The following is a 22,718-nucleotide window of genomic DNA, read 5'->3' as shown; positions in this document are numbered from 1 at the left end:
TCTTCTGGAAAATCCTTCCACTGGATGAGGTATTCCTTGAGGATTCTACTCCTCAATCTCTTTTCTTGAATGCCTAGGATTCCATCTAGCTAGAGCTTAAGGACTCCACTGGATGAGGTACTCCTTGAGGATTCTACTCCTCAATTATAACTTGTTGATCATTGAGTAAATGGCTAGGATTGGATACATATTTCTTTAGTAGGCTAACATGAAATACATTGTGAACCTTTACGTTCTTAGGGAGTTGGAGTTTGTAGGCATTGGGCCCTAGGGATTTGAGGATCCTGTAGGGTCCGCAATACCTTGGACTCAATTTTTTAAATTCTCCCAATGATAAGGAACTCTTCTTGGGTCGTACATGAATAAAAGCCATGTCTCCCTCATTGAAGAGTCACTCTTGTCTATTTAGATTTGCATAGGCTTTCTGCATATCCTTGGCGGCTCTAATGTCTTGTCTGATGGCCTTAACCTGCTCATCCATTTCCTCAAGCATTTTCTTAGAAGCTTCTACCCTTAAAGTAGGATCTGAAAATTTCAATGGAGTACAGCAATCATGCCCATACAATGCTTGAAAAGGTATCATTTGAATGCTTTGTTGGTAGGAAGCATTATAGGGGAACTCTATCAATGGTAGATATTGGATCCATTTCCTAGGTTTGCGACAGCAATAAGCTCTAAGGATATCTTCAATGACTTGGTTGACCCTCTCCGTTTGGCCATCAATTTGAGGGGGATAGGCTGTACTGAAACAAAGTTGAGTCCCAATGGCCTCGAATATCCTTCTCCAGAAGTGAGATATGAAGAGGGAGTCACGGTCACTAATGATCCTTTTAAGCAACCCATGGAGTCTGAATATCTCCTTGATGAATAATTTGTCAATATCTGAAGCTTTATAGTTTGTCTTGACTGGAATGAGGTGTGCAACCTTTGTGAGCATGTCTACTATAACCACAATTGAATTGTAGCCTCCTTGCACTGAAGGTAACCCAACAACAAAGTCCATGCTGATGAATTTCCACTTCATTTTGGGGATGTCAAGAGGTTGCAGCTTCCCAAGTATATGGACATGTTCTGCCTTAATGCGCTAGCAAGACAAACATTCCGTGATATATTTGAGGACCTCTCCCTTAAGCCTTCCCCAATGATAGCTCTTTCTGACCGTGTTGAGGGTCTTGACATATCTAGGATGGCCTAAAAAGGGGGAGTCATGTGCTTCCCAAAGTATTATCTGTTTGAGTTTCTTGCTTGGGGGTATGCATAATCTTGTCCTAAAATAGACAAGTCCCTCATTGACGGAGAATTCTTGATATTTAACCTTAATTATAGGGTTTTTTTCCTTTTTTGAAATTTTCTTTATCATCTCCAGATATTTTGGGTCATGGCTAGCTTCTTCCTTAGCTAGTTCAAGGATAGGGTTGCTAGGCATTGACACCATGGTTGCCAATGATTCCATCATTGAGGGTTCCTCCATGATAAGAGAATTGAGGAACGCATTGCGACTTAGGGCGTCAACGACCACATTCTCTTTGCTGGGTCGATACTTGATCTCAAAATCATACTTCTGTAGAACTTCTATCCATCGACGTTGCCTCATGTTGAGGTTGGTCTGGTGAGGATCCATTTAAGGCTCTTATGGTATGTGACCAAAGAAAACTTGTTACCAAGCAAGTAATGTTGCCAAAGTTTGAGGGCATGAATCACTGCTAGCAGCTCTAGGTCATAGGTGGCATAATTCCTTTCATGGGTTTTTAGCTTCCATGAGGAATAGGCTATAGGATGACCTTCCTACATAAGTACACAACCCAGTGCAAGTGAACTAGCATCCGTGAAAACTTCAAATTCCTTGCTTAAGTCAGGGAGCTTCAGAATTGATGCTATCACCAAGCTATGCTTGAGTTGATCAAAACTTGTTTGCTCAAAGAGCGTCCACGGCAACTTCCGTTTTCAGCAAATTTGTGAGGGGTGCTGCGATTAAAGCATAGTCCTTAATGAAGATCATGTACTAACTTGTTAATCCAAGAAAGCTACGCACTTCTTTAATAGTAGCCAATGGAGACCACTCTTGGACATCCTTAACCTTTGTAGGGTCTATAGATATTCCTTCATTTGACACAATAAATCCAAGATATTCAATCTGCCTTTTGAGGAAGGCACACTTTTTCTTCTTAGCATAGAGCTTATGAGTCCTCATTGTCTCAAGGACAATGCAAACTTGGGATTCATGATCCTCCTCTTCCTTGGAATAAATCAAGGTGTCATCAAAGAAGACAAGTACAAAATCATCGAGATATGGTCTAAAAATATCCTACATTAGCCTATTAAAGGTGGTAGGGGCATTATTCAATCCAAAAGACATTACTGTGAATTCAAAATGACCATATCAGGTATTGAATGCCGTCTTTGGAATATCCTCATCCTTGACACGGATTTGATAATACCCTGACCTCAAATCAATCTTGTAGAAGTTTTTCGCTCCATGCAGTCGATTGAGTAGCTCATCTATCCTCGAAATGGGATATTTATTTTTTATGGTTACTTGGTTCATGCCTCTATAATCGATACAAAGGCAAACTGTACCATCATTCTTCTTTTGGAACAAGACTAGAACCCCCAAGGAGAACTGCTAGGGCGTATGCACCCTTAGTCCAGTAGCTATTTGAGTTGTTACTTTAACTCAATAGCTTCAGGAATTGACATCTTATAGGGCCTTTTTGCAACCGGTGTAACTCCTGGTAATCTCATAATCCACTTCCCTAGGAGATGGTAATTCAGTCAATTCTTCTGGAAACACATCCACATATTCTTTTAACCATGATGGTTCTTCATTGGTGTCCTCTACCTGATCTGGTTTGTTTAGCTTGATCAGTTAGATGAGTAATCTCTTCCTTATTCCTTGAAGTATTCGCATTGTCTTAACTAGCTAGATATTTGGTTTACCTGCTTCTCCTTATGCTGTAACTAGCTCACCCTTAGGATTCAGAAAGGAGACTTGACCCTTTCCACAATGAATGTGAGCATCGTTGGGGATTAGCCAATCCATCCCAAGTAGACATTCATGGACTCCTAGATTCATTACCCTGAACTTAACAGATGTGGGCTCGTTTCCGAGTAGGAATTCCACCTTAGCAGTTTGTCTAGTGCAAGTGATTTCTCACCCATTTGCTAGCTCAACAAGCAAAGTGGGTGCAGCTACAATGGTTATCCCTAACCTTCTTGCATAGGCTAGTGAAATGAAGGAATGAGTGCTGCCACATTTAATCAAGGTTTTGAATTTCGTACCCTGGTAGTCTGATGGTGTTTGAATCATCAAGAATTGGTGGTTCGGTCCCTTCTTATGAAGAGCGGCATGAATGATTTCCCTCTCAATCTTAGCTTCCATGGACGGATCTTCTTTTTCGTCGATTCCTTTAGTGTTAATATTGGAAGTTTTTGCCCTTCCCAATGCTGCTCAACCACGACCACGAGTAGCCTAGCTTGGCCACTAAATTTTCCTTGACAACGATCTTTGCCAAGTTTGGGACATTCCCTTTTGAAGTGCCCAGGTTCATTGCAGTGAAAACAACACAGACTTTGATCACTTCTTTGAGTGGGGACAAAGTCACTGATTGCATTTTCTCTCAGCTTCTTCTGTTGTCCTTAACTCTATCCTTGTGCCCTTTTTATTTGAGCTTTCAACATCCCCGGATTCTATTCTCTGTAAGACCAAGGTCTGGACTTTGGCTGGACTTCTTGGGCAATAGGTCCTCCTCTTATCAATGCATCTTGCAAATCCGAAGGACGCATTGATTCCAACCGAGTGTTCATTGGTGGGTTCAACCCATCACAGAACTTCGAGACTTGTTGGGGGATACTCCATGTCGGGGCGTATTTTAGCAAGGAGAAAAATCTCAAGTAGTACACGTCCAGAGAGAGGGCCAACTGTTTCAATTTGAAGAACTCATTCATCTTCTGAGTTCTGTATGCAAGTGGCATGTACCTTCCCTGCACTGCTTCCTTTAGTTTTCCCCAATTATTGTGCTTTTAGTGAGACTGCTTGTTCTTTGCTTCCACCATAGTCTAGCTTCGTCGGTGAGCTTGAGCTTGGCAATCATGGCTTGGTTCATAGGTGTTGTTTTGGCCGCACTGAAATAATCCTCCATGGATTCAATCCATATTTCGGCATCGGCTTCAATAGTCTTCCCTTTTCCATCAAATTCTAGTGGTTTAATTTGTTTGAGAATAAACTTTTTCTCTTGGGCAATTTTGGTTCTGTGCTTGGGGTATATGGTTACAATTTAAACTTTTCGTGTTAGGATTGCATTTACACATCCCTATACAACTTAAATCAATGCGCACATATTTTCCATCGTCATTATGCAACAAATCAAATGAACATTAAATTCTTATTTAACCATAGGGAAGCATAAGCCTTGAGTACAATTATTCGGAAATAGATAGAGATTGGCTGAGATGGTTTTTGTTTCAAGAGTTACATCAACGCCATGTTAATAATTCCCTATTGGATTCAGCTACAAGGACAAAATAGTAGTATGGATTGGGGGAATGGATTCTCAAGAAGCAATAAGTCATGGGAAGTTTAGGAAATCCTTGTTTTTGATAGTCATGACATTCATTTTGCCCCATTACTTTAATTCTGTCTACTGGTAAGATTTTAACCACCTCTTCGTAGATGTAGCAATTTTGATGTAATTACCGTCGTCCGATGTGTAGGGTCGAGTTTACAGGAGCCTCATGGAAGATGAATAACTTGATAATCTTCAAGTCCTCCAATCACTTTAGCCTCTTCAGGTTGTTTTCAAGATAGGTGAGTCGGATAGCATCTATGTAGCAGTATTTCGCGCTCCAATTCTAATGCCTTTCCACATACATCGATGAGGGGTTGTAGAGCTTATCCAGGATCCCCATCATTTCAAATCATCTCCAATAGCTTGAAGAGTTCATAATATCTTGAACATGATATGAAATACGAGGAACCTGCTCCATGCCTTGTAAGTCTAGAAGTGACATCAATCCACAAGTGAGTAAAAGAAAAAACATTTTCTTATGAAAAAATCACTTCACTCTTTCCGATATATCCTAATTGTTTTATTCATTGGTCGGCTCTGATACCAACTATAAGGTGCTCGTCTATTGGCTGTCTAGGCACGTTTTGGCAATCCACCAAGAAACCAATCTAAGCGTCGTCGCCCGGCACTCCCATGGAATATCACGAGGTTTGTCGCCCCTAGGGTTTCCCGAGTCCACCTCTTGCAATAGAACATTCGTGGCTAAACCCACTAGGATCTACCTAAAACTTGAGTCCCTAGTGGTCAATGTCTCCTGACAGCATTCTAGCGTCGGGTCCCGGACATTCTACTTTATGTGGAGTTACCCAATCCGAAGGAGATCCATACCCCACTTGGTTCAAGGAGAATGAGAACGAGAGGGCGTTGCTCCGCCTCTCTGTTTGTAGGGCATAATCCCATTCCGATCCCCTAAAACAGCATGAATCGAGAATCTAACCCCACACTACCTAAAGGTCGAATGACACTAAAACCTTGTGAGAAGACTCCCAGTTCTCTAGGGCCACCCTACCGTAGGGCAGACCCGTCGAGGTTCTCCCCACCCGCTTCCCTCCATAGGCATACTTTAGTTATCTAATTAGTCCCTATCACATTTATGTGTGACATTCAAAATCACCTTCCTTAATTAAGCCTTTTAGGGAACAGAGTTCATTCACCTAATCTTATGGCACTGACATGTAAATAAATTCAGACAGGTTCCTTGGAAGTAAACTTAATATCAGTGTTTTAACTAAGATACAAGTCTTGTTCAAAAGGGACAATTTCCACAATCAGTGAGGATGCATCCTATTTCCTCCAAGATTCCGCCCTTGCACTAGTAAACAGGGGCATCGAGAATATATCTCAAGTCACACAGATCGTTTCAGTAGGGCCTGGAGGTAGGGAATTTACAGCCAAAGCCCCCCTGGCATCCAAGCATCCTTGTACATTCAAACCAACCCATGGAGAGACCTCTCATGGCAGATTCGGTCCACGTTCTCGACATGGCTAATAGAACCCCCTTGGCTAGGGTTGGCGGACAGCTAGGGGTGGTTTGGCACACCCTCCAAGAGTTCAACCCAATTCATTATTCCCATTTCTTTTATGAGTTTGGAGTCATACAATCCTTTTACAAGCAGTGTTTCTAAATTTACAAGCACAAACAATGGTGAAGGTGAGTGCTCGGGACATCTGCTAAGGTGGAGTCCCTATCTTTGACACTTGGCATTTGTCCTTCTTGCCTTGGCGTCAATTTCCAATATCCTCTGAGATTGTTTTGGTTTTGTTGTGGCTAGACGTAGGATAGAGACCCATGAGTGGTTCAACCTATGAATGTAACAATAGTTTGACTCATTTACTTTCAAACCATAAATAAGTCGAGTTAAGCCCTAGCCTTACGTATCGCATATAGGACTTGAACTTCCTAGAGAAATTAAGTTTAGCACTTCATATGCGCATCTTATATCTATCTTTTAGATGAATCCCTAGCAGTGCAAGTGAAACTGGCCATGATACCATGCAATCTAGATGCGAGTCTTTCTTAAGACGATGATGCAATGCGCAGCTTCTACTCTTGGGAATTCATTTTATGCAAAAGATAAATAGAGTATTGTATTTTCCTTTTGTGCGAGGGACATGAAGTTATCAAGCGTAATGCAAATGCGAGCTACTTCTCTTTAAAGGTTTACAGGAGCCTAATACTTGGCTTAGTATCGCAACAACCCCACCATACTTAACCGTTTTCATGGCAACCCATGATCATCATGAACTTGATTCAAGCCCTTACACCTACCTTTCCAATTTCGCGATGCAAAAGCTATGACTTCTGCCTAATGATGTCTATACTTTATCGTTCCAATAACTTATTTTTCAATTTTTTTACCTCTCAAGCCTGCTAATGCATAAATCTAATGCACTACAAACATAATCGATAAAGTCCTTGATTTCAATGTGAACCAGTGTGTAACCTTTTGTGCAAGTTGTTCATTCTAAAACATGCCAAAGTGCAATAAAACACAATTTCCAACATGATTTAATAATGCAACCCAATTGGTGGTTAGTTATCATAGATTTTTTCCAGAATACTTCTCCCTTCCCAATGAAGACGATCTACGTTTTTAAGCATTCTCATCAAAGTAGGATTTATGGGGTGCACATGGTTACCAAATGTCGTGGTTCCTTGATCCGCAACTGCATCGGTTGAAGAGGGATTCACGCTCGATTGGACCTTACTTCGCTTGGGAGGCATTGTATAGTTCGGTTTTTTCCTCGCGGCTAGGCACCCGAGCTACAAGAGAGTTGACACCTTGTGGAAGGAAATTGACCGTGAGAACCCTCTCAAAGAGGGGGGGAAAAGAAAAGGGGAAGCTTGGAAGCCTCCAAGGGAAATTTTCCTTTCTCTCTCTCCTCTCTCTCTCTTTGTCTCTCTCTCTTTCCTCTTACTCTCTCTCTCTCTCTCTCTCCCTCTCCCTCTTTTCTCTTTCTCTCTCTCTCTTTTCTCTTACTCTCTCTCTCTAGACCGACAGTAGGGGAGGGTAGTGGTAGTAATCGCCCTCCTTCTTACGCCTCTAAGGGGATTTTATAGTTGTATTGGATGGGGAAACAGCATGGTATGGAGCCCCCCGCTTATCCCCATCAGGGCGGCCAGGTGGATGGCCACCATGCTGAGTATGGTGAAGGGGAAGAGAGAGTAGGCGTTGCCTTCGCAATGACCCGTCCCCAGATGTGTCATCGGCCATCCCTGTAGTTCCCCCTTCCTTCGCCATGCCATCCCGTCATCCACAACAGCCCCCCTCCATCTGCCAACTGGTGGTGTGAGTAAGGGGGTGTCTATTCTTTTATATTTAAATTTTTTTTTAAATTAAAGGGGGGTCATACTGCAGGGGAGGGAAATTATTACAAGGGGGACACGAAGAAGATGACGGATGACGAGGAGTTGGAAGCGATCGCAACGAGACCGAAACGTATGATGGGGATGTCAATGAAGATAAGAATGATGGCCGGATTCGATGGAAGGAGGGGCATAGATGTGCCACCTAACTCCACCTCCCACCTACTATCTCTTTCCCCCTAATAATACCCCCCCCCCCTTCCCACTATAAAAACCCCCCCATCGCAATGACAAAAGGGCACTCCACGCTAAAGGAAGATAGGGAGAGGGTGATAGAGAGAGAGAGAGAGAGAGAGAGAGAGAGAGAGAGAGAGAGAGAGAGAGAGAGAGAGAGAGAGAGAGAGAGAGAGAGAGAGAGAGAGAGAGAGAGAGAGAGAGAGAGAGAGAGAGAGAGAGAAGAAGAAGAAGGAGAAGAAAGAGAGGTAAGAAAAGAGAGAAGAAGAAGAAGAAGAAGAAGAAGAAGGAGAAGGAGAAGGAGAAGAAGAGAGAGGAGAAAGAGAGAGAGAGGGTGACAGAGAGAGAGAGGGGGGGAGAGAGAAGGTGAGAGAGAGAGGGAAAGAATATTCCAAGCCTCCTCCCCTTTTTCCCCTCCTTAGAGCGTGATCATAAGCAGTGCTTTTCTCCCCCCTCATTCCAATTGGTTAGCTGCAACCTAATTTTCCACCTAATTAGCCCCGCTTTTCAAAAAAGAGGTAGCTGAAGTCTTGTAGGGATCGTGTTTAAAGCAAAGAAGACCAAGAAATAGCCCCCAAACAAGGAATGTCGAATGTAGGCAAAAATCCCATAATCCGCAATGAAACCTCGGGTGAGGACATCATCACCAATATTGTGGTATTGATCGTAAGTAACGTATTTTCAGATTGATGAAGGCTTGCTTTGATTCAAGCATAAGATGCATTAGACCCACACGAGAATGGTTTATTGAAAAGGATAAATTCAATGTAAACATTCGAAAGGTGGAGTTTGCGAAGTGCTTGCATCAAGGGAAGTAAATTGCATCTAGATGCTATGCGACAAATTTGTACAAAGCATAATAGCATTCCAAGGTAGTGTTGACTCTCCTTTTCGTGAAAATAATAGATATGTATTTCCCCACACTGAATGTATGTCGTAGCTTGCACACTTGATGGATTGCATGGTAAGTAATCTAGGCTAGGGAAAACTCAATCTCGAATCTCTAAATCTTGCTAATGTCGTGAACTATTAATTCATTGGGATCTTGAAGTTGTGTGCAGCTAGTACAAACAACAGTCAATAGGATTAAAACTGCGATGCCTTGAGATCCATCCTATAGCGACTATGTTTATCAATCCTATTCGGGAATTGGGTTAGATCCAAACAACATCTCTCGGCCGCAAAAGCAAGGGAAGAACTCAAGGGATTGGGAAACCTTGGGATCAAGTACATATCAATACTTCTAAACTTGTTGGGAAAAAGGTCAGGTTGTCGATAAATGGTCAGGTTGTCAATAAATATAAGTGCTAAATAGAATTTACATTCTTTTGATAATTCTATGAGACCTTGGCATGTGTCTTAACCGAAGTGTTAAGTAAAGTTTGCATAGAATCACTTAGATCCCAAGGGGGAGAGCGAATATACGATGGAAGGTTATCGTGACTATTCCTGTAATGTTGGAAAAGGAAATCATTGTTTTGTTGAGTGATCTAACATCGTCTTAAATGCTTTCTGCATTAAATTGATTGTTGGGATGTGATTTGGATGATTATTCCAAGTGCTAGTGCTTGATGGTAAATGCATGGCAGGGGTCTATGATGAAAAGTTGCCATGAGAATAAAGGAATGTTCTTCTTGGACAATGATATTAGGGTTGAAAGCCTTGTTTGTGCTTGATTCCTAAATGGATTAATTAAGGAATGATATTTTGAATGGGTGGATCATCTCCAAGATCACACCGCAGATTACTCCGAGAGGGCACTACTTGATTCCTGGACCAAAGGTCGAGTGGTGAAAATGCCAACCACAGAAGTTGTGTCTCACTCCTAGGTCGCTTGGAGTCAGGTAGAGCTCTAGAAACCCTTTTCCTAGTTTGGAACGGAGTTGGAAACCCCCGTGACCCCAATGTCTAGGGCATTGGAAGATCCTATTCTAGATACTAGATGGAAATTATGGTGCCATGTGATTTGGACCGGGTACTTCTGTTGGACAAAAGGGATACATAATTTCTCTTGTATGGGCAGAAGACAAAGATTAACGTGAAGATAAGTTAAGAAATTTGTTTAAACTTGTTTGTCAAAGGACTGCTTGCCCTATATTCGTGTCTATGCCATAAATTACACGAACAAATCATGTTTCCTAAAAGGCTTAATTAATGAAGTTGATTTTAAATGTCACACATAAATGTGATAGGACCTAATTAGATAACTAAAGAACGCCTATTGAGAAAAGCGGGTGGGCGGAACCCCTAACGGGTCTCCATCCTCCTACGGCAAGGTGGTCCAGAGAACTGGGAGGCTTCTCATAGGGTTTTATCATCGTTCGACCTTCAGGTATTGTTAGGTTAGAATCCTGATTCATGCCGTTTTCGGGGATTGGAATGGGACTATGCCCTATGGGTAGAGAGGTTGAGCGGCATATCCCTTTTGTTTCCCATTCTCTTTGAACCAAGTGTGGCATGGGTCTACTTCGGCTTGGGTATCTCTACATAAAGTAGGATGACCAAAACCTGACACTAGATTGTTGTCAAGAGACCTTGGCCACTAGGGCCCTAAGTTCTAGGTCGATCCTAGTGGGTATAGCCGCAAACGTTCCGTTGCAAGGGCCAACTCAAGAAACCCTAGGGAACAAACCCCATAACATTTCATGGGAGTGCCGGGCAGTGTCGCTTAGATTAGTCTCTCAATGGACCGCTAAAAACATGCCTGGAAAACTGCTAAGTGGCACATTACAGTTGGTATTAGAGCAAAGCTTTCTAATGCTACATGATCAGTTAATGTATGGTTCGTAAACATATCCTAAGTAGAATAATCTAAGTGGTATAGCTTGATTGTCAGGCACCTTCTACACCCACGAATGTTGACATGCAAGAGAAGAAATTCATTCTCAAGCAAATTAAGGCACCCGAGTTTGATGGAGAAGGGATAGACGTCGCAGCAAAGGTAGAGATATGGATTGAATGGATGGATGATTATTTCTCTGCTTCAAAAATGCCTCTACCAATCAAACAATGATAGCCAAACTTAAGTTAGTTGGCCAGGCTCGGATATGGCAGAAGCAATGGTGCAAAGATCAAGGTGTTTCTGAAGTCGTTGTTACTTGGACTCAGCTAAAAGATGTTGTACATGGGTGATACCTTCTGTTAACCTACCAAACTTTGAGGATGAATGAATTCTTCAAGCTCAAGCAGTTCGAATTAATCGTGGAAGCTTACTACTCAAAGTTTGTAACCTTACTAAAATGTGCACCACCTACGGATATTGCATAGCAAGTATCCAAGTTTTGTCATTGCCTGAACACTCCTCTAAACCACCATCTTAAAGCAATGCATCCAATAGATTTGTAAGATGCATTACTTTGAGTGACTCCAATCATCCAAGAACTTAAATTGGGCAATTGTAGCAAAGATGATTCTCCAGAGATGAGGACAAGAGATGCCACATGTGCGGAGCGCCGATGCTTCCACTGCAATGAGCTAAAACACGTCCAAGCAGATTGCCCTGACTTAAGTCTAGAATATATGGAGCCTCCAAGAAAACGAAGCTACACAAGTGCAGCCTTTGGATATATAGAGGAATCAAATGAAGACAAAGACCTAGAACCTACAACACCTCTTCAGGATGATTAGAAATCCTAGAAATTTTGTCGACATGAAATACAACTTGTATTGGAATAAACTTTACTCTTGTAACTACAGTTAACCTGAGTAATATGAGTTGCATCTATTTTGAACCTAGAACTTGCAAATGATTAGAGATACTTCGACAAGGAATGATAGTTATAACTTGCAATAAATTTCTCTTAAGTCATTTCTTCTCAACTAATATGAATTGGGTCTTACCAGAAGGTCAAAGCTTGGAAGTATTCTTTAGTATTACAAGCAAAGCCAATTGTCCATGGAGCTCTATCCCCAAACTAAGGAAATGACAATCTAGAAACAGAGTTTCCGAGATAAAGGACCACTTTGATCCGCTAAAAGGATCCCAAGGAAATTTGGTCTAATGAAGAAAATCCTGCCAAGGCCAACCAAGAATCTTGTGACCACGTGATAAAGCTCTGCGTTGTTTTTATTGCAGGGAGTTAGGTCATTTCAAAAGGAAATATCCAAAGCACCCTAAACACCGATGCTCTAAGTGCCACAACATTGGACATATCCATGTTAATTGTCCCAATAGGACTCGAAGAGAACTTGAACCTACAAGGAATGAAATTGTAGAAGCTCTAATGATCTAGAATATACCAGATACCTATGAAAAACCTAGAAGATATTCCTGATATGTAACTACAATAAACTTTTCTCTTGTAATCTAGATTCAGATATATCTAATACAATAAGTGGTTGTTTTAAGAGACCATGTGCTAATGGCTAAGCAACAAAAGAGTGATGGGTCCTAACCCATAGGCCTTGAGCCCCATTAGTGCTTGTCTTCCCTAGTTCTTCCAAGATGGAGACATCTCGAGTTCTCTAAGAGGGAGAGGATGTAATATTTCCTCCTCCCTCGACCACCCGCGCAGGAACCAACCCCTCCTTTTATTAAGGATAATGTAATTTTTTTAAATTACTCTTCCACCCCCCACTTATCGTCGCCGACAGGTGGTGGGGGGAAGGAAGAAGACAACGACTGACGAGAAGCTGGAGGCGATCACAACAAGGCTGACAAGTACAATGCAGATGTCGATGAAGACAAGGACCACGATGGATTCAATGGGGGAAGGGGCACACGTGTGCCACCTCACTCCCCCCCTCCATACTATATCTTTTTCCCCTAATAATACCCCCCCTTCCCACTATAAAAACCCCCCTATCGCAATGATAAAAGGGCATGACACGCTAAAGAATGACAGGGAGAGGGTGATAGAGAGGGAAAGAGAGAGAGAGGGAGAAAGAGAGGGAGAGGATGATAGAGAGGGAAAGAGATGGAGGGAGAAAAGAAGACGAAGGAGAAGGAGAAGAAAGAGAGGTGAGAAGAGAGAGAAGAAGAAGAAGGAGAAGAAGGAGAAGAATAGAGGGAGTGTAGAGGAGAGCACAAGCTCAATCGTCAAGACCCATGGACTGGTTATTGTTCAAGCATTCCAAGATGAGCATTAATGGATATCTCTCACATAGCCGATGCACTATCCATCTCTACGAGTATAGTGAGCTTGCCTCCATGCCCTGCCTCCATGCCCGATCGAGTTGCGTCCTCTCCTGAACACTCTGGTAGCTCCACGATCCAAGTGCAAGCTTCAAGTGAGCTCCATCCTCAAGCTCCACATTCCAAGCTCCATTGCTGCGAGCAAGAGAAGAGAAGAGAAGAGAAGAGAAGAAGATGGAGAGCTTTTTCACCATTGTCCCTCACCCTCACATGCTCACTCCCTCACACTCCCTCTCTCAAGCACAAGCTCAAGCAAGCAAGAACAAGAACAAGAACAAGAAGAGAGCTATTTTTGGCCACACACAAGAATGACCTTCTCATTCACTTTTCAACTTTATATACAAAACCCTAAATCCCTTTTGGACGGTCATCCCCTTATCCCCTTTTTTACATGGCTGATGCCTAGGCCCTTTTTCCCATTGTCCTCCTATTTTCCTAGCTTCCTTCCTACCGCCCTTCTATCTTTACAAATTGCACGGGTGAGAGCGGGTGAGAGCCCGGCACTCTTAAAATAAGTCATGATGCACCTTGCACTCTTTTATAAAAGTATTGACTTGCACTTTTTCTTGTGCACCTTTCTCCTTGATTTAGGACTTTTATGCACTTCTTGTGTTTCCATATTTTTTTTGGCGTGCCTTCATCTTCTGTTTCACTTTTGCCTTGGCCTTGTCTTCTCCTTTAGATTTTCTAGATTTTCCACCTTGTTCATTTGAGGGTTAACATTACCCCCTCCTAGATGAGTGACAGCCCCATGGCACTCACCATCGTAGGTAGCAGGCTTTGGCACGCACCAAAGATATGGTTGAAAGGGACTACTGTGGTTTTCCTTTTGGAGGAGTTGTGGTGGTGGTGCGGATGAAGGTCATTGGTGGTACTTTGGTGGTAGGATTGAATGGTGATCGGGTTGTTGTAGTTGGAGGTAGGGTTGTTCTTTGTTGGGAGTTGCACTCATGGCTGTCACAGGTGTTGGTGTTCTAGGGATTCTGCATGTGACGATTCTTTGGTGGGCTTGCATGATGATAAAGGATAAGAATTCAGATTATTCTAGTGTTGATGAAGGGCTGACGACACTTTCGTTGGAGTCTTCAATACATGTAATTAGAAACCTCTCATATGTAGTCTCTCCTTAGGGTTAGTGCTAGTCTTCTTATCGTGGACAAGATGTAGTTTGATTAGTTTGGGAGATAGGTCAAACTCTAAGCAAGCTTAGAGTATTGTCCCTTGCACTTGAGAACCCAAACTATGTATAGATTGTGGTTCATATATTATGTGAGTGCACGTGCATATGTAGATAGTACGTAGTTAGAAGACTGTTGGTTAGGTTCCTCGTAGCAATGTGTGGATGAAGCAAGGGTTCAATGGGGTGGAAAAAATTATTAATGTTAAGGAGAAGTACATTTAAAGGCTTCTTGAGACATCACGACGGAGCATACTTAGGCTCATTAATGCCTTAGCTTTTTGTAGATGGTGGCTACTTGTAGTAGTGGATGAAGAGTATAGTGTACTTTTCATGGTCTTCCATGCCTTGCTTACCACTGTTGATTATAATGGCATTGAGATGGAGTGCAAAAAATAATTGTGCAAATGGTTCAGGGTGGCCGGCCTCCCTAGGCATGTCTTGCTAATGTGCCTTGAACAATTGTGGAAAATTTGTAAAGGGCTAGGGGACTAGGGACGGAGCCAACCGACCAAGGTCACTGTGGATGTACCCAATTTGAGGACCCCTAAGTGTTGTGCTATGATCGTGAGTGCTTTTCTTTTCTTTTCTTTTCTTTTTCTCTTTTTTTTCTTTTCTTTTTTCTTTTTTTTTGGATAAAATGAATACAACCAATGCAATACATTAAGGCTATTAGCCTTTCATTTCGACTGAGAAATGTCGAGATCCAAAGCTATGAAAAATGGATATTACGAGGATGATTGTGTTACTAGCCTCGATGCTAGAGGAACAATTGTCAAGATGGAGAGATACACTTGAGATTTTGTAAACCTCTTTGTAATATGTGAGACATCGGTATAATTGAGGTAGCAACTGGAGCGAGTTGGATGTAGAGTTTGGCCAAGAAAGAGAGAGTAGCCAATGACTATGCTTTAGGCCATGCTCAAATTCAATGTGTACTTTATTTGCAGGGGTGACTTTCTCTTCCAACTGTGGGGCTTTCGTCATGGCTCTTTGTTCTTAGCACTTATATCGCTTTCTCCATAATGGTTCTTAGTGGGGTTGGTGGTCTTGTGGTGACTTGGACATTGAACTCTTTCGTACAAAGACCTATGTCGTCCTGCATTCACTTGGCAACTCGTGAGAGTACATGCAAGTCATATGCTTCAACCATAATGAACAAGTTCAACTCAAAGAAACATCACTTATCTGAATCCCATGGTGTTGACTTTGATGCATATCACCTGCGCTTGATTAGCATTGCTTGTGTGTGCTGGCTTTGCTTTTTTTAGTAGTATTTATGCACAGTCACAAAACTCATTGTTTATTTGTGTGCATGTTTATGAATCCATGTCACTTCGTGAGGATAAAAACCAATTGTAGAACTCAAGATTGTACTAGAGTGTGGCACACGCATCTAGTACTCGTGGCAGCCTACTCATCAATAGCAATAGATATTTTGCAACATCGAGTAGCATGGTACCTTGTCCGAGTCTATTGGCAACATGTGGCTCCTCCTCGGTGAGAATCTTATCAACCATAGAGTTCTCTTGGCTAGTTCTGGCTAGGTCCATACCCTGAATGGCAGTCAATACTCGAAACAAAGTTGGTGCCACATAGATTGGGTCTCTTTGAGACTGCCATTTTGCCAATCACTACTCTGAGACTGTCATAATCTGGGCTCCAAGTTCGGCCATTGTAGCGCAGTTTTCAAAAAAATGTTTTTGAAATTGACTTGGACCCTTTGATTGTCGCTTTATTTACTCTATCTCCAAGAGATTTGGTTGGCAAAGCGCTTCGTTGAATGGCACAATTAGGCATAATTTATTGACCTCCTTGTCAGAGATGAGTTGCATGCATTCATGTAGGAGCTTGTCATAGTGGTCATTAAGATACTCCTACTATTCCCAGGATAGAGGATATGGCAAGTATTCCTCAAGATTCTGCTTAGGGAATGTGCCCATGTCTGCAAGGACGTAGACACATGCAAATAATTTGAGTTTAGTATCCAAATCAGTTAAGCATTCTGTGACTCTATGTTCAATGAGGTCTTGCTCGGTTGCTATCTCAAGCAAGGTTCTAGGAGTTTCCCTAGGCTTCAGCATAGCTTGGGGCTCCTGCCTAGATGAGCAAGATTAGTCAACACTAAGATTGCTTATGTCCTTGGGGTTTTCATGTTTCTCCTAAGGCTTTGCTGCTATTGTGTCATGGTTCTCCTCAGATGTGACTGGTATACTTTTGTCAACCTGTTGTGATAGTGTTGTATCCTCTCTTGATTGGTCAATGCAAGTTTTGTTGTTGGTGGATTGAGTGTTGCAAGCAACTGTTGATGGTAATGGTTGCTTTGACTTATCGGAACACACGATGTGTCCGGTGTTTCACCCCGCTGTTAGGAGAGATGGCAATGGGTTCATTCATGGGTGCACTCAATGCTTTATTCCTAAGCTCTTCAGCACTCTTGGTCTCAATCTTCTTTGTGTCTACAACCACTTGCAATTCCCATTGTTTTCTCCTCTTTTTCTTGGGAAATTGAGGTGTATCCTTTAAAGATTCTAGACCCTGAACTAGGTCAACCGTTGATGTGCTTGGATGGTGGACCTCAGCCTTCTCTTTCTTTAATGTGTCCTCATGGGACATAGCCACGACTTGCTGAATAGCCTCACTAGGTTGTGAGGGTACAATTGCCTCTCTTTTTAGAGATCTAGCTCTTCAGCTAACTCCCCTCTGTCTAGCTACTCATCCAAGTGCATTGGCATTTGCTCCTAGTTGGGGGTGCGTGCTCTAGACTCTTGTCCTTACCCATTAGAACATGCCTCCATTGCTTTCTATCAGAGCAAGTGTTGTTTTTTGAGCTGTTTTTCTCTTGCTTTAGAGGTTTGAGTGACTCTAGTGTAGAACCAAGAGACAATTTAGGGTTCTTTTCATGTAGGCTTGGATGGAACCAGCTGAAGAAGTTAGGGTTGTATTGATGGGAAGCATAGAGATGTAGGATCGCAAGGTCTTGAGTGAGGCAAAAGACATATGCACTAACATCAAGAGCCATGCTCCCTACTCCTAGCCTACTAGCCACATGTAGATCTTCTTTTAGAAGCAATTTATCATACAAGGGATGTTTTTGGACAGTGGTAGAAAGCTAGACCTCATGGACCGTTACCAACACTTGTAATGAGGTTGGGGCAATATACGTGGGATCATGTATACTGATGTCCAAAGGACTTTCCTTTGCTTAGCGAGTGCCATTAGTCGGTGGCCAATTTTGGCTACCAAACTTTGATTAGAGTACCATTTCTGCACAAATTCCCTTTTAGTTTGATTGCTTTGAGATTTTCCTTGTTTATCACACATTGAGCAGTATAGAGTGAGGGTATCAAGCGCAATTCTCTAGCTGTGGCTTTTGGGATGTTCTTTATGACTTCTTTAGTGACAGCTACATAGTGGGAGCAAACATGTTGTTGCTCGTCCCAAGTCAAGGGTTTGGCTATGAGCTTTGTGTGCTTTGGTGTTGGCCTTGAAAGGTGAGAAGGATCGAAGCTTGCACTTGAGAGCTATGGCGGGAGAGCAAGAGCAAGAAAGAAAGAGACAAGAAATGGGAACTCCAACAGTCACAATGTGTGATCGAGTCTTTCTTTATTCAAACTGTCACTAAAAGAATAAAGAATAAAGTGACGGTGATGAGTGCCCGCCACCTGCAGTGTGCAGTGGCGGTGACTGTCAATGTAGTAATACACAGGCGGCTAGGTGGAGGCATCTTTACCCCCAACAACCTTCCACTTAAAGGTGAATCTGCCCTAGTAAGGAGTGAAAAGAAAAAGAAAAAGACAGTACAACATGTACACATGTACAACAGGATGAGGAAAGACGTCATCTCATCCCACGCCCATCAACCTCCTAAGGAAGGCAAAGCGCTCTGTAGAGAGGCTTTTTGTGAGCAGATCGGTAGGGTTCTGGTCAGTCGAGATCATGACAAGGTCAACAAACTTGTCCTCAACGACCCTATGTATGAAGTGATACCTCATCTCAATGTGTTTCTTCTTCGCATGAAAGACCGGATTCTTGGCTAACTGAATAGCACTCATAGAATCCGAATGCTGTGTAGGGATAGCATCAATACCAAGGTCAGCAACCAAACGACCCAACCAAATGGCCTCCTTGCAAGCCTCAATGAGTCTGCAACATACTCGGCCTCTGTAGTAGAAAGGGCCGTGCATTTTTGCACCTTGGATATCCAAGGAACATCACCTCCAGCATAGGTGAATACATAGCCAGAAGTGGACTTCCTACTATCTGCATGTCCTGCATAATCAGAGTTAGCATATCCCATGACTCATGTATCCTGGCTGCCATAGCATATGCACATATCTGTAGTGCCCTTCAGGTACCGCATGATACCCTTCACAACATCCCAATGCTTCTTGCTAGATGTATCCATATAGCGTGCCACAACATGAACTGCAAAGGCAATATTTGGACGAGTGGCTATCATGGCATACATAAGACTGCCCACTGCGGATGCATAGGGAATCTTGGCCATCTCGGCCCTCTGCTCATATCAGCCTATGAGACCTTTACATAAGAAGGCAATGGACAGCCAATAGGCTTTACGTCCTGCATACGGAAGCGCTCAAGGACTTTATGAATGTACTCCCTCTGTGACAAGTAGAGGAGTCCCTGATGCCTATCACGTCTAATGCACATACCAAGTATGTGAGGCCTGTCCCAGATCTTTCATCCCAAAGCTCTTCTTGAGCTAAGCCTTATGAGCATCTAGCTCATCATGAGCTTTCCCTACTATCAGCATATCATCCACATAGAGTACAAAAATCAATAAAGAACCATCACGGACTTTCTTCGTGTAAAGACACGGATCCATAGCACTCCTGCTGTAGCCCTATGACTGCATAAAGGCATCAAACTTATGATACCACTCCCTAGGTGCCTGATTCAAGCCATAAAGACTTTTCTTCAATTTGCACACTAGGTGCTCCCTGCCAAAGGTTCTGCAAAGCCCTTAGGCTACTCCATATAAATCTCATCATGCAAGTCCCCAAGTAAGAAAGCCGCCTTGACATCCATCTGGTATAAATCCAAGTCAAGCTGAGCAACCAAAGCCAAGACTAAGCGTAGGGTGGTCATCTTACCCACAGGAGAAAAGACCTCATCAAAGTCCACACCATGCTCTTGCTTAAAACCCTTTGCTACCAATCTAGCCTTGTATGCTGGCTTGGGGTGTCCAGGGGTACTTTTCAGCTTGTACACCCACTTGCTTGGCAAAGCCTTCTTGCCCGTAGGCAAGGAAACCAAATCCCAAGTCTCATTCTTATGTAAGAAATCTATCTTAGACTGTATAGCCCTCTCCTGGGAGTGACTGTCACATCTACGCATAGCCTCATCATAAGTGAAAGGCTCTCATACATCTGTAACCAAGACATAATGCATCGAGGGTTGAAATCTATCAGGTGGACGTCTGTCTCTAGCAAACCATCTCATGGCAGGCTCTGCTGCCTGCCCAGCTGCCTGTCTAACACCCTGACCAGGAGTATCTATTGCAGTTGTAGGCTGTCCCCAACGGGCTGTGTGGGAGCTCTCGGCTCCTCCTAAAATATGACCCTCCAGATCTCAACAACTCTCTCAGGCTGCCTATGCATCTTGTCTTCATGGAAGACTACATCATGACTGCGGATGACTTTCCGCGCCTGCGGATCCCAGAGATGGTAACCCATATCGCCTGCATCCCCATAACCAAGGAAAATGCATTTGACACTCTTAAGATCTAGCTTACTTCTCTTGTCCCTGGGCACAGGGCAAAATGCCTCACATCCAACGACACGGAGATGCGTATAAGAGGAAGGTTTTCCAATCCATACCTCCTCTGCAACCTGGAAATCCAAACCACTAAAAGGTGATCTGTTTATGATATGCATAGCTGTACTAACTACCTCAGTCCAAAAGCTCTGTGGTAGGCTTGCATGGCTAAGCATACTGTGTACATGCTCCTAGATGGTTCTATTCATCTGCTCAGCCAAACCATTTTGGGGGGGTGTAGGGGGCAGCCAACTGACGCTTAATACCCCTCTCATCACATAACTGCTCAAAAGCACGTGAGTCATACTCACCCCATTATCGGTCCTTAGGCATTTTAGCCGATACCAGACTGGTTCTCAACCAATGCAAACCATCTCTGAAACACAGCCAAGACATTGGATTTCAGCTTAATGGGATAAGCCCAAACTTCCATGAAAAATCATTTATGAAAGTAATAAAATACTTTGCACCACCCATAGACTGACAAGGCATACAAACCCTAAAATCCCATAGGCACCCATCCCTTTTTTTACATGACCGGCCCTTGTGGCAAGGTCTTTTTTCCATTTCCCTCTTCTAGCCTTATGCCTCTAGCCTACACCCGTCTAGTATTTTACAATTGGCACAGGAGGGAGCCTGGCGCTCTTTTACAAGAGTTTTCTGAGTTTTTTGAGACGCCCTTCATTTAAAATTGCGCTTTTTACCTCGGCTTAGCTTTGGAGGTCGCTTGCGTGTCTTTGCTCTTTTTCCATGTTTTTTATGCTTTTTCCTCCCTTTTTCTGCCATCTCGACTTGGGGTTAACAGTTTTCATACTTGGCATTGATCCTTTGGGATTAGGCATTGGTTGGTAGCTGAAAATAGTGTTTCAGGACTGTTATAAACAGTCCACAGACATTTGATGCTAGTGCTACATTCACAGTTTATGCCTATGCTTATTTGGGTATGACTACATAACCGATTTGTTGCCTATTGCATCTCGATTGACTTGGGGATTGAAGCTACATGTAATGCTATAATTTTGGCCTGATTATAGGGATGGAAATATTTATTTTATAACAGTAAATGCATGCTGAATACTCTTGGGTTGAAGCTATCTTTCATGCTTTGACATATGCCTATTGGTTCTGGGTGTGTATCTTGGGTTATGCTATGATGTATTGATCATCGAGGGATGATTTCGAGCTTGTCATTGGATCCGGATGCTTTTGGAAGCTTAAGCTTATTTCAGCCCGCACTTATTGACATCAGTCTATGCTTGACAGTGGTCAGTGCTTTGACAGTTATATGCTCTTTGGGTACATGCTTACTCGATGCCTACGGCTTGATGCATTTGTCTTGGCACAGTGTACCATGTACTTGTTGAGCTTTAGTGCTCTCTGAAGACTTGGCTTGGATTCTCATTTTCTATTCCGGAATTTTGTATTGGATTTCACTTTGGTTGTCAGAGATCTTTATTGGGATGTATGTCTTGCTCATGAGAGCTATCTATAGTTGCCTTGTAGCCATCATGCTCTTGGGATGCTATTGAGACATTGTCTTGGTTGCCTATCTTTGGTACTTTGACTTGGTTTGATTGAGCTGTTGAGCTCGTTTATCTGTCTTTTGTGCTAGTGGGAGCATCTGGTATACTTGAGCAACATTGAGCAGGAGGTTTATGCTATTTTGAGCATTTTGCAGATACTTGAGACTTTGGGATCTCTTACACTTAAATGTTGCATGGTTCATGCACTGATATCTTGGAGTTGCTTTTGACCTGAGCTTGGGTGTTGCACTCTTGTGAGCATACACCTATTGGTGTCAGGTCTTGCCCGTGTTATGTATACTTGGCCCTACTATCCAGGGGGTATGCCTACTCAACTGACGGATGTTTTAGTGACATGTTTGGGTGTTTTCTCAGGGTCTTGATGACTATTTGGTGCTGATTTATGCCTGTTTATGGCTGGTCATGTCTTGGCTGTCATTTATTGACTCGGTGCAGTGATTTGGTCAGCAATTGACTCTCATAGTACCCTGCTGTCATTTATTACAGCAAGCATATAACTCCAGACTTACATGGATTTTGCATGCTGAAGTATTCTAAAATGATGTACTTTCACTAGTACTTGGTGGGCAATAGCTTTGTTTACACTTTTCTCGCCATTTTCTCTCGATTTTGGTTATTTTTTGGTCATTTTCTGCAGTAAATAGCAAGCAATTTTGAACTGTCTACAGTTTTTCAGCCTGCATTATGGCGAGTTCCTCCACTGATCATGCTATTTTCAACATCACTAAGCTTGATGGTACGAATTACTCTTATTGGAAGAGCTAGATTTGGCAGGTGTTGGTGCAAAAATCGTAGATCAAACCCTTGAGGTTGAGCGGGCATTCGCCTGCAACTATGCCAGATGAGGAATGGCTTGACCTTGATGAGTTATGCAAGTCCACTATTGTATTATCTCTCATAGAACAGGTTCATTACAATGTATTTGAGGAAGAACAGAGTGCATGGCAGTTGTGGGATAAAATCAAGAATCTCTATG

The sequence above is a fragment of the Lygodium microphyllum genome, chromosome 3 (assembly GCF_053477565.2).
Source record: "Lygodium microphyllum isolate KBCC chromosome 3, Lygodium_microphyllum_v1.1.10, whole genome shotgun sequence".
Lineage (NCBI taxonomy): Eukaryota > Viridiplantae > Streptophyta > Polypodiopsida > Schizaeales > Lygodiaceae > Lygodium > Lygodium microphyllum.
This window is presented reverse-complemented; position numbering follows the sequence as displayed.